Source organism: Stegodyphus dumicola, chromosome 6, assembly GCF_044657685.1.
Source record: "Stegodyphus dumicola isolate Sdum_Otavi_A_Nest chromosome 6, ASM4465768v1".
NCBI lineage: Eukaryota > Metazoa > Arthropoda > Arachnida > Araneae > Eresidae > Stegodyphus > Stegodyphus dumicola.
In genome coordinates this window covers 203,771,234-203,783,834 of record NC_140773.1, presented here as the reverse complement: position 1 = coordinate 203,783,834, position 12,601 = coordinate 203,771,234, and the positions used below count along the sequence as shown (strand labels likewise).

General features: G+C 31.2%; 1 protein-coding gene across 4 annotated transcripts in view; it reads right to left on the bottom strand.

The window, feature by feature from the left end:
• LOC118201606 (uncharacterized) overlaps nt 1-12,088 on the bottom strand; it is an 80,184-nt gene extending 68,096 nt beyond the window's left edge. For all 4 annotated transcript variants that reach the window (XR_015041816.1, XR_015041815.1, XR_015041817.1 and 1 more), the window contains exon 1: nt 11,831-12,088. The gene's annotated coding sequence lies outside the window, so the exon portion shown is untranslated. The remainder of the gene's footprint in view (nt 1-11,830) is intronic.
• Between the last annotated feature and the right edge of the window lie 513 nt (nt 12,089-12,601).

The window sequence follows — 12,601 nt, the reverse complement described above, 5'->3', positions numbered from 1 at the left end:
CCATTTTTGTGCAATGCTGGGAATTTTTTTTTACAGTGAAAATAGGTTGATGTGTACATGGGTACCGAGTTTGGGCAATTCTTTGTTTTGTTATTTTGGCTTGTGTAGCGGCGATTTCAATTGCCGCTACACAAGGAAAAATAACAAATTAAAGACTTTCACAAATTCGATATTCACGTACCGCCAAAAATCGCCTAGGGGTACCCTCAAATATACTTTTACCAAGAAAGGTGCTGGAGAATACTTAAGTACTTAAGATGAATTTATGCAATATAAACCCATTATATGTAAATTTAAAAGAATTTATGTACCCAATTGTAATAATCAATTTGATGCTGATTTCTTTCTGAACCAATTTGATTATTTCTTAAAAATTATAGCAAATATAATGCTGGCACTAATTATTTGTTAACAGTTATTACAAATGCATTTAATAAATATGCTTTACTTTTCTTATAAAAAAAAAAAAAACGTCTGAAGAAATAGTATGAGGTTTTAAACAAGTTTTTAAAGAAAGAATACTGAAATTTATATTAATTTTCTTGCAGTTTCAGCAGAAAGTGCTGAAACTGTAAGAAAAACTACACAAAAGCTATTTAAAGATTATAATATAAAATGGTTTATAACTAAAAATAAAGAAATTAAGTCTGCTATAGTAGAAAGTTTTAATGAAACTGTCTGGAAAAAATTTTAAAATACATGCATGCAAACAACACTAGAAAATATACTGATGCATTATAACAAATACTTCAAAATAACAATTCATATCACAGATCTAAAAAATTACACCTGTCAAAGCTAGTAAGCCCAAAAATTACCGTATTTACGCGAATCTAATGTGCATCGTTTTTGGCCAAATGTAGTATTCAAAATTGGGGTGCGCATTGGATTCGATGGCGCATTAGATTCGAGTGCTAAGTTCGCCGATGGCGTCAACCAAATTTCTCGACTACATTTACCATTACATTTATCGTTGACACATTATTGCATAGAGGATACAAACTGCAGAGTACGTAGTCACAAAATGGAGGGCAAAGAGAGAAGAATGTCATATGACGCTACTTTCAAACGTAAAGTAATTCTTTATGCTGAAAAAAATGGCAATAGAAAGGCAGGGAGAGAGTTCAATGTAGCTGAGAGCAATGTTCGCTTGTGGCGGCAACAGAAATTGGCACTGTTTGCAACTAAAGCTAGTAGAAAGAAATTCACTGGCCCTCACAAAGGAAGACACCCTAAAATTGAAGAAAACGTTTTGGAATTTGTACGTGAAAGGAGGAAGAATGGACAACCTGTGACTAGTGACACCATAAGAAATAAAGCAAAAGAGGAGGCTGAAGTTCTTGGAATACCGAAACAAGAGTTTAAGGCTAGCCGTGGATGGGTGGATCGGTTTATGAAGCGGATGGGTTTATCTCTAAGACGCCATACAACAATATGCCAAAAACTTCCTGCAGATTTTGAGGGAAAACTACTAACATTTCAGCGGTATGTCATCACACTTCGGAAGGAAAAGAATTTTTCAATGGGGCAAATTGGCAACGCTGACGAGACGGCAATTTGGTTTGATATGCCTCGTAACTGCACCATTACAGAGAGGGGGACTAAGGAAGTTATCATCAAAACTTCGGGATGTGAAACACAACGCGTAACATTGATGCTGGCAATAACAGCAGACGGGTGCAAACTTCCCCCTTTCTTAATCTTCAAACGGAAAACATGCCCTAAATCCCCTAAGAATGAAAAGCTGTTCCCAGATGATGTCCTGATTCGAAACCAAGAGAAGGGGTGGATGACGGAATCATTAATGCTTGATTGGCTCCGAAATGTATGGAAACGCCGTCCCGGTGGGCTCTCTAATACACCATCAATGCTTTGTCTGGATGCATTTCGTGGTCATCTCATCGACGACGTAAAAAAAAAGATGCACAGCCTAGGCATTGATCTTGTTATCATTCCTGGAGGGATGACGTCTGTGTTACAACCCCTAGACGTTAGTATAAATAAACCTCTTAAGGGGTACGTTCAGGCGGAGTACGAAAAATGGTTTTGTGAGCTAAACCATGTATTGACCCCGACAGGAAAAATTAAGTGTGCTGCACCGCACATTGTTGCACACTGGGTTTTTGCTGCCTGGAAAAGCATCAAAGCACCAATGATTGTGAAATTTTTCAAGAAATGCTGCATTTCAAATTGATTGAATGGCAGTGACGATGACGATGATGAGGAAAGAATAAATGAATCTGCTTCTGACGAAGAGAGCTGCGAGGATTCCAGTGATGAAAACATTAGTGAATAAAGACGTTTACTATTAATCACTGATTGTAGAAACTGTTATCTAGATAGAAATGTTACGATTTATTTCATGTTCATATTTTACGATAGATACCGTATATACGGTAGTGCTAATTAACAATGATTGTTTCACATGACAATAGCCCACTAATAGGTTAATTCTATGTTCTGCTACTTTATGTATAAATCCATTGTTGTATAAAATATGATATCTAAATTTAAATAAAATTATCATACCATTAATTGATAGTTTATATACAAATCCATTGTTGTATAAAATAAGATTAAATAAATTCCTCATATCATTGATGCGCATTACATTCGCCGACAAACAATTTTTTTATTATTTAAAGTTTTAAAATGGGGATGAGCATTAGATTCGATGGCGCATTAGATTCGCATAAATACGGTAGTTTATTGTAATTTATATATATTTATATTACTATAAATATATATAAATTTATTGTAATTTATATATATTTATAGTAATATATATTTATTGTAATTTATATGTAGATTCTCTAGCCAAAAAAGCCTTTAAAAAGTTCTAAATATAAAATAGGAGTTCTTGTTAGAATATTTAAATTTAAAATATTTTTTACGAAAGGATCTGATCCAATATATAGAGAAGAAACTTTTTTTGTATCATATATTACCGAACCAAAAATATATCCATATGCATACAGTTATAGAGTAAAAGATTTAAATGGGAAATAAATTGAGGAATATTTTATGACAATGAAATAAAAAAAATTTTTTTAAAAAGATGACATATACAGAAAGGAAACATATATTCAGTAAAATGCTTAGGTTATCCCAAATCTTTTAAAATACTTCGGTGGATAAAAAGAATTGTCTTACACCTCAAAGATAGAAGAATTCATCTCAAATAAATGGCTTTTCTTATTCTAAACTATTAAAAAAGATTATAGAAAATCTGAAGATTTTGTTTCATTAAAACAATCATTAAAAAATTATGAAATTGCTTTAAAATCATTTAAAATGGGGGTTTCTTGATTTAATATAATTGAAAATTTTAATCATAATTATCTTTACGGCAAACAATGTTGATGGTTCTAGACAAATAACTATACCTAATGAGTGATTACAGGGACAGGATTAAATGGATATTTGATGAAATTATTAGGAAACAATCCTCCAATAAAATTTTGTATTGTAGAAGTAAGACAAAGATTATGTATTAAATTACCTAAAAAGGGATAGAAAATAACTCAAAAAAACTGTGGCTTGCATAAAATTATAGGATTTAAAAAAAAAAAAGAAAGAAAGAAATGCACAGGGCTAAGATTGATGAAACAGAGAAAGAAGGCGAATATAAGGTGCATATATTGCTGATATAATCTAATGGAAATGATAATATTTATATTCTGTGATACAGAAAAAGGGGCTTATGTAAATGAAAAATCTACTGAAGTTATTTTTTCATTCAAGTAATATATATTCACCAAGCAGTATGATTTCAAAAGCATTTGATAAATCGTTACCTATCTTAGAACAATATTATATATAAATCCAATGTATATATTAAGTCCCGCTTTTGAGACATAGGTCGATGTGTACATGGATACCAAAGTTTGTGCAATTCTTTGTTTTCTATTTTGGCTTTATGAAGCGGCAACTTTTGGCACAAAAATCGCCACTACACAAGCTAAAATAACGAGTCAAAGAATTGCACAAACTTTAAATATATTTTTAGTGAATTTACATTTTTATGTTATTTTATTGTTTGATTTAAAATATAGTTTATTGAGGTTATGTGTTTTTGTTTGGCTCTACTGCAGAACTGGGTGCTCCTTTGACTTTTTAAGTGAAAATAGATCGATTTATGTGTACATTGACAAAGTCAAGGAAGTGTGCAATGCCAAGTTCGTGAAATTCTCCTTTTTTTTTTTTTTTTTTTTTTTAAAGTGAAAATATATACATGGATACCAAGTTTGTGCAGTTCTTTGATGTCTTAGTCTGTCTTTGTGTAGCAGTGATTTTTGGAGTAAAAATCTACACAAAGCCAAAATAGCAAGTCAAAGAACTGCACAAACTCGGTATCCATGTACCACCAAAAATCATCAAGGGGCACCCATAAATATATTTTTACTCAGGTGAATTTTTTGTAAAAGCTCCTCCAGGTGGTACTGTTTTTATTCCTTATTTTTTTATTTTCATCTTAAATCTTTGGAGCTATTTTAAGCACCCAGTTCATCCTCACCAAACTGTCTCTGAGGGCCCAGAAGGAATTGCTTTTTTAAAAAGCAGGAACTTAACATTTGCTCTATTTATGTTTGACTTTCAAGTTATTTTGCTGATTTGGGTGCATAAATTGTCACTTTTTTTTATTCCAAAAATGAAACGTTTGCTACGTAATCAAAAAATTTAAAAAAATGCCACACACTTTGAACTTTAACTTCTATCCTTTGAAACCTTCAGTAAAGTGCTTCCATCTGTTGAATTGAAGCCAAAATGAACTTCTCATGATATATATTCGGGTATAACAAATGATGCACTAAAAAAAATTAGCTCAAGTAATATTCGGGCGTGACATTTTGGAATACTAGTGCTTTGCCCGAGATTATTTCAGGTATGACAGTTAAAAGGTCAATAGTATTCACCTAGCTGTGTCTTAATAAACTAATATCTTTGATGAAAAATATATTTCAAAAAAGTATTCAATTTATGATATTATTGATATATTTATAGATAAAAAGCATTCTAGTCAAAATAACCTTTAAAAGAATGTTTCCTAAATAAATGGAAGAATCCAACAGTGTCAGTGTTATCATAAAACTTTAAAAACTGAAAAATTTAAATCCTGGGAGAAATGATCTGATCTTATTAAGAAAAATTCAAATTAAATATAGATTCATGTATTGTAGAAATAGAACTGCATGATAAAGAAAAAGCAGTATTTTCTCATGGAGGTCTTTAACACAATCATGAAAATTAATAAAGGAAATTACGGCTGATCTTTAGAATATGGTAACTGGTAGTTTGGTGACATTTTGGAGGCGATAAAGGTTACTACCTGGGACTTTGGCAATAATGTGAGCATTACTCAGTTACGATTACGCATTATTTTGTGTGAGGGAGAGAGATCATGGGATATGTCATGTGATATTAATGGACGAATTACGGTTCTTTAATCGGAAAAGGGGGGAATTTGGAAAAATATCTGTGGCTGTATATTATTTTGTATTAAGCTTCATTGTGTGAAGTAGGGTTCAATAATTTTGGGATCGTATGGCGCTGTCTAAAGTGAAAAATCGTACGAATGTTTGGAAGATGAAGGTTTTAAACATCTTGCCGTGAACCACAAATATTATTTTAAAGATCCGGAAACAGGTTCACATACCAATACAATAGAGAGCACGTGGAGTGCTATAAAAAGCGCCATTCCGAGGCATTGTGATAAAGAGAATTTTGCTTTTTATTTAGCGGAGGAAGTGTGGAGGAAAAATTCGCAGAAAAAATCGTTCAATAATTTTATTGAATACATAATAAAAGTGTATCCACCATGTAAGCAAGATTCTGAAGAAGATTAGGTAAGTTAGTATTTTTAATTATTTGAGGATATTATTTTTATGCATTGTTCTAAATACAGTCAAAAGTCGTTAATTCGGACACCCATAATCCGGAATGATCTATAATCCGGACCTCAAAGCGAAAATCTTTCTGCGCATGCGCCGCATTGACGCATGCGCATAGGCGTTTTACTCGTGCGCCCAAGACATTTACGACTGCGCATATGCATCTGCGTAAGTGCAGAATACGTTTTCGCGTGCGCGTTTAATGTATAACGGACGCTATAAGCTAAAATTATCTAATTATCTATTTCAGTTAATGTTGATGATTGCGTTGTTCCTTAATCTTCGAATTGGATCCGGCTTATTATTTTTTGCAGACTGTAAGAGCAATTTTCTAAAAGTAAGCTTGAAGTTTTGATTATGTCAAATAGAATTTCCGATGCTGGAGCTCCCAAAGGATCTAGAAAACGAAAGTATGTTTCGATGTCCATCAAACAAAAAACGAATTGCTACAAAAAATGGATAAAGGCATATTCTTTGTTTATCTAACCGTTCCGAAATCTGTTTATCAATTTCACGCTGCTCTGCGCGGGGGGGGGGGAGAAGACGTCGCGGCGCGCAGTGAACTGAAAGTTGATTTGTCAACACTATCGTTATCTTCAGAGCAGATGTTTTTATTTTATTCGGCTTATAATTCTTTACTAAATGTAGTATTTAATTTCGATGTTCTCCGTCTTTGATATGATTTAAATCAAATTCCTCGTCATTATAAATACCATGAATACAAATCAAATAGTTTTCTGGTTGCAATTTTCTAATTTCGGCTATGCGTAAGGTATGCTTTACGCATCCGCGCGTTGAAAGAAATGTTTAATAAAGTAAACAAATAAATATTAGGCTTCTTTTTTGGTAAATTTTGATACCCTTTAGATCATAATTGCTCATTATTTTATAAATTACGGTTTCATATTTTTAATTTTATAATTTCTGCATGCCATCTTACCAGATTTAAACTGATGATCTATAATCCGGAAAAATCGATAATCCGGAATCGCCGAAGTCCCGACGAGTCCGGATTAAAGACTTTTGACTGTATAAGGTGGAAGTAAAGTAATTTGGCATTATTGGGAAAATTGTTATTAGCAATGATTTAGTTTAAAGTAATTAGGATTGTAAGCTAATTTTTATTAATTTAATGTATGTGCTTATTTATATTTTAAGTAGTGTTTTTGAATTTAATTATATTTTAATTAAATGATAGTTATTTTGTGAATTTTATGTTTGAAGGAATTTGGTATATGTTTTAGTTGAAGTAAACGTGCATGGAAATAATTTAAATATTTGACATTAAGTATTTGTAATGTTTGCGGTATGAATTCGTTGGTGACGTTTATAATATAATAGATAATTTAGAGGTAAAAGTTTTTGGATATTTTATTTATGGAAATGTTCATATTTGGAAAGGGTTATATACTTTTTCGTTATTAGGTAATTTCATATATGTTCTTTTTAACGGGTTTAAAGATTCAGAAAATTGTCATGCATTTTCGTGAAATTTTTCTAATTTATGAGAAAAAAGCAGTGTACATGGATATGGTGAAGAGTGTGCGCAATGCCATTTTTGTGCAATTCTGGGATAAAAATAAGTTGACGTGTACATGGTTTAGTGATATTTTAATTAAATGATAGTTATTTTGTGAATTTTATGTTTGTAGGAATTTGGTATACGTTTTAGTTGAAGTAAACGTGCATGGAAATAATTTAAATATTTGACACTAAGTATTTATAATGCTTGCGGTATGAATTCGTTGGTGACGTTTATAATATAATAGATGATTTAGAGGTAAAAGTTTTTGGACATTTTATTTATTTTATATGTGGAAATGTTCATATTTGGAAAGGGTATATACTTTTTCGCGATCAGGTAATTTCATATATGTTCTTTTTACCGGGTTTAAAGATTCAGAAAATTGTCATGTATTTTCGTGAAATTTTTCTAATTTACGAGAAAAAAGCAGTGTACATGGATATAGTGAAAAGTGTGCGCAATGCCATTTTTGTGTAATTCTGGGATGTTTTTTTAAGTAAAAATAAGTCGACGTGTACATGGTTTATGTGTATGTGTTATTTTGAAAAACGCGTAACGAGTATGGTATTGTGCACTTTTTCCCAATTTTGCAGTGAATATTTGTCAAGATTAAGCAGTTTTGTTAGATAAAATTTCTAGCATAAGTGTAATTCGGCTAGTAGATTGTTGGAAGAAGTGTTCAGTAGATAAAAAGAAAAGAAACATGACTTTACTTCGTGAAGACAAAATGGCGGCGGGTAAAAAAAAATAGAGGGTTGCTGTAGGAGAGTTGGTCGCCAAATTTTTGCCAAAAAATCGCCAAGTTACCATAATCTAAAGATCAACCGAAATTACATATTCAACTATAAAGGCATGATGAATGGTCAATATAATTATTAATTAGAAGAAGTTTGAACTCCCTATTTCATTTTGTAAGCTATGAAAACAAATTGTTCATTCTATGTATTTTCATATGAAATTTTTAGATGATGGGCCATTTCAATCTGTCAAATACAGATAGAAATACACTTAAATCCCAATACGTTTCAGAATTTTCAAGGTGAAATATTCCCTCTTCCTGAATCTTTCTATATTAAATTTCAGTACCCAATTTTGATTCAAAATGTCATAATAGAGTTGTAAGAAAATGTTTAAACATTGTTGTTTTTATAACTATTTTAATATTTGTCTTTTTCATATTCAAATGAAATAAAATTCAGTATCAAATTTTGACAGAGTCAGAATAGGGCATTAAATGAGTATAATGAGAACATATGAAGACTGTCGGGTATTTTGAAGATATGTCAGGTATGACTTGTGGAAGTTTGATATTCTTAGTTGCAAAATCATTCAAGTTACACGAGTTCTTATAACTGTTCCTTTAACTTTTCTTGCACATATCTTACAGATGCTTTAATCTTAAAGAAGATTTAAGGCATTCAAGGTATAATTGGAAGCACTTCCAACTAGCAATCAGGAGATTTGGGGTTCAAATCAACAGTAGCATTGCTGATAGCTTCCAGCTATGAAATAAAATTAATGATTGTATAAATTTCGGCATTTGGCTGACTATCATAAATTCTCAATATTTTTAAATATGTGACATTGTTATAAAAAAAATCATATAGTTCAAAGCTATTCCTGGATATTTTTTCTAAATCTCATTTCAAAAGTTATTTGATAAAGTTTACAATTTCAAAAAATTTCACCTTAAACAAGCTCAAAAAAGTATCGGATAGTCTTTAATATTTCATTACCTAAAACTAAGATACTGCTCTGTTATCAGGACTGAATTAAAAAATGTGCGAATGTCTTTATGTATGTACGTGTTTATGTACGCATTTCATTACATACGTGTCGTGTGTAATGAAAGTAAAATTTGGAAGTACTGCTGTGAGAACACTGAGATTTTTAGAATAAAGAGGAAATAACCAAATTAAAAGTGAGGAATTGGATTATTATTAAATTAAATCATACAGCTGATTTACATAATTTTTATCTTATATATGAGCCTCTTAATTCCTCATTTTTAATTTGTTTATTTCCTCTTTATTCAAAAAATAATAATATTTCTGGACTGCATCACGTCTAGATTAATCTATACCACACAGCTTGTGTAACGTTGATGACGTAGTTTCTTCGGAACCTAAACTCTGAGAACTGAAACCTGTCTTAACTTAAACCTTTCTTTTAACAGAGTGCCATATTGGATAAATGCATACTTTTAGCTTCACCCTTTGTGCTGCTTGGATGCCATCGTGCTTTCTTCCTATTGCAATAGCATTCAAAAATTTAAATGTCATAGTAATATGCATGGTTAGAATGTTAAGTGAACTGTGGCTATTAATCTGAATTTAAATAAAAATGGAAACAGCCTCATCTGCCAACTTTCTTAGTCATTACAAATTCTACATTCTAAGTATCAAGCCATCAATATCTCTGTGTTTCTGCATCTCAGTGTTCTCACTTTAGTACTTCCAAATTTTACTTTCACATCATGTATACACACACATACATCCATGTATATATTTCTAAATCCAGTCCTGATACCAAAACACTACCAAAACTAATCTGCAAGAGTTTCAACATTTATTTATTTAAAACTACTCTACTATTAGAACTACAATTACATTTCTCTATCAGCAGAAATATACAGCATACATTAATCTAAAAAAAAAAAAAAAAAAAAAAAAAAAAAAAAAAAACTCGTCTTTATTAGTTCAGAGTGAAAAAAAAAATCACAATTAAAAAAGCAATTTTTAAAATTTTATCTGATCACTCTTAAAGTTTCGGGTAGTCTATATTTTAGGGTATCCCTTGGATAATTGCCAAGTGTTTCATTTATTACTATGTTGTTGTTTCACTTATGTTAACCGGAGTATTTTACGTTGAATGTTATGAAAACCCTATTATGATGTAATTGGTTGTAATGCGCGATTGTGGTGAATTTAACTATTGGGAAAATATTTCTCAGGGCTTTTTTATGCATTGGATGATGGTTAGGAAGTATGTTGCTTATTTTGTGCTTTACACCATAAAATTACTTCTGGTGGTATAATAACCTGAAATTTCTGTACTCTTTGGAACAAATGGGAAGAAAACATTCATTGACTGTTGTGTAAAAGATTTAAATGTCTTTGTTCACCTCTCAGTAATTTACACAGTGAGATTTAAGAATTTGGAAACTGGAACGTATACCAACACTATGGAAGGTACTTGAGGTGTAATAAAAAGGGAGTTTCGAAAGAAATGCCGACAGTTCAGAGGATATTTTTTATTTTTACTATTGTGAATTTATGTGGCAACTGCAGTATAGAGATTCTAGTTCAGATACTTGTAAACAGTTTTTAGATGCTGTTAAGGAATTCTGTTTGCGACACAAAAATTTCTACATAAGGTAAGTTGATATTTCCTTTTTGTATGTACTGTGCAGATTAAATAACGTGTATTTCAATTTTTGTGTTATTTCCTTGTTTTATTTCGATTTAAAATGCAGTTTATTGAAATTATAATTTTTTTAATGTTTCAATGCACAATTTCTAGGCGGCTACTACACAAAGCAAAATAGAAGTCAAAGAATTGCACAAACTCGGTGCCCATGTATACATCGATCTATTTTCACTTAAAAAAAATTAGAGAATTGCACAAACTAGGCACTGTGCACTGCCTTAATTTAGACCATATACACATCGATCTATTTTTCACTTGAAAAAAATTAAGGAAGCTAAAATAAAGTTAAAAGTATCATGGTAACTAGAAATAGGTTTCATCGCCCAAACTGAACAATTTGTCACTAATCAAAGAGGCAACCAATTCTACACTAGAACCGCTATTTTCACTTGCGAGGGCATTGCACGCAAACAAGAATGCCACCACAAAATTTGCCAAGGGATACCCTAAAATCTATTTTTCCCCAGAACTGTATTATGTATTACTAGTAAAAACCATCAACAGCACTTTTATATAAAGAACAAATTAACATTATTGGTGAATTGACTTTCTTCAATCTTTATTGATCCAACATTACATTCTTCAATCTTTATTGATCCAACATTACATTCTTCAATCTTTATTTATCCAAAATTAATCTAACGTTAGAATTATAATTTCTTTCCTAAAATCTATTATATGTGTATAGTTACAGATAAATTTTGTCATCAATTTATATGTGTCTATTCTACAAGTGTGCATTCAGAGTAAAAGATTCCCTTGTCTCTCCCCTTTTTTGAAAAAAAATATGTGTACAACATTTGAATAGTAATCTATCTACTTGCTTCAAACAACTGCTTGGGGTTTATCGCTTTTCAGTTCAAATGAATTCCACCAACATCAAGTTATCCAAACACTCTCTCAATAACAAAGCTACCTGAATTAAAAAAAAAAAAAAAAAACCCTACAAATATAAAATAAGAGAACTAAGAAACAGGCAACATACAGACCACTCATGTATTTTGTCCAGAAAATGTCAACCTACAAATGCTTTGCATTCTCTACTTCAACACTTCATGAAAAATAAAATAAATAAGCAACAGCAGTTTCCCTAAGGCTGTTGAACACATACTGATATGCAATTCTGCTGTTTCGTCGAGGTACGATAATCAATTTCTGATGGTGGAATTTACGAAATAATTTTCGAAATATTTAACAAAACAAATTTTATTTAGTTCAAAAAGAGTTCGCAATTCTAGCCACAACAACCAATGTTGCCAGAAATAATGCAGATTTCAATACATATAATACTATGCATGGGTAGTTTAAACTACTTTAAGAACAGGCAATACTTTCAATTTCTGTTCTGAGAATATATTGATGCAAGGTTCCTTATCAATGCTTTTTGAAGAATAAAATATTTAACATAGTTTAGTTTTATTTTCTTAAATGAAAATTTAAATTTTCTTTGCAACCAGCTCTCTTCATATACATCAAGAACTCTATGACCCAGCCCTACCGTTAGACGTTATGATATTTTTAAAGTGTTAATCAAACCTGGCAACAATTCTCAAGCATGTTGCTTATATTGTCCCATCAGCGTTTTTTCAGAAATAGTTCTGGTTGAAAAGTGCAATTTTTTTTAAAGCATTTTTCATGATTCTTTGCGTTTAGATGCAAGGAAGCTGAGTGAGAAAACAGCTGCCTTTTTTTTTTTAGAAATGTGGTGTTTTAATAGTATTATATAATGCTCAAGCATTATTGAGAATATTATGTA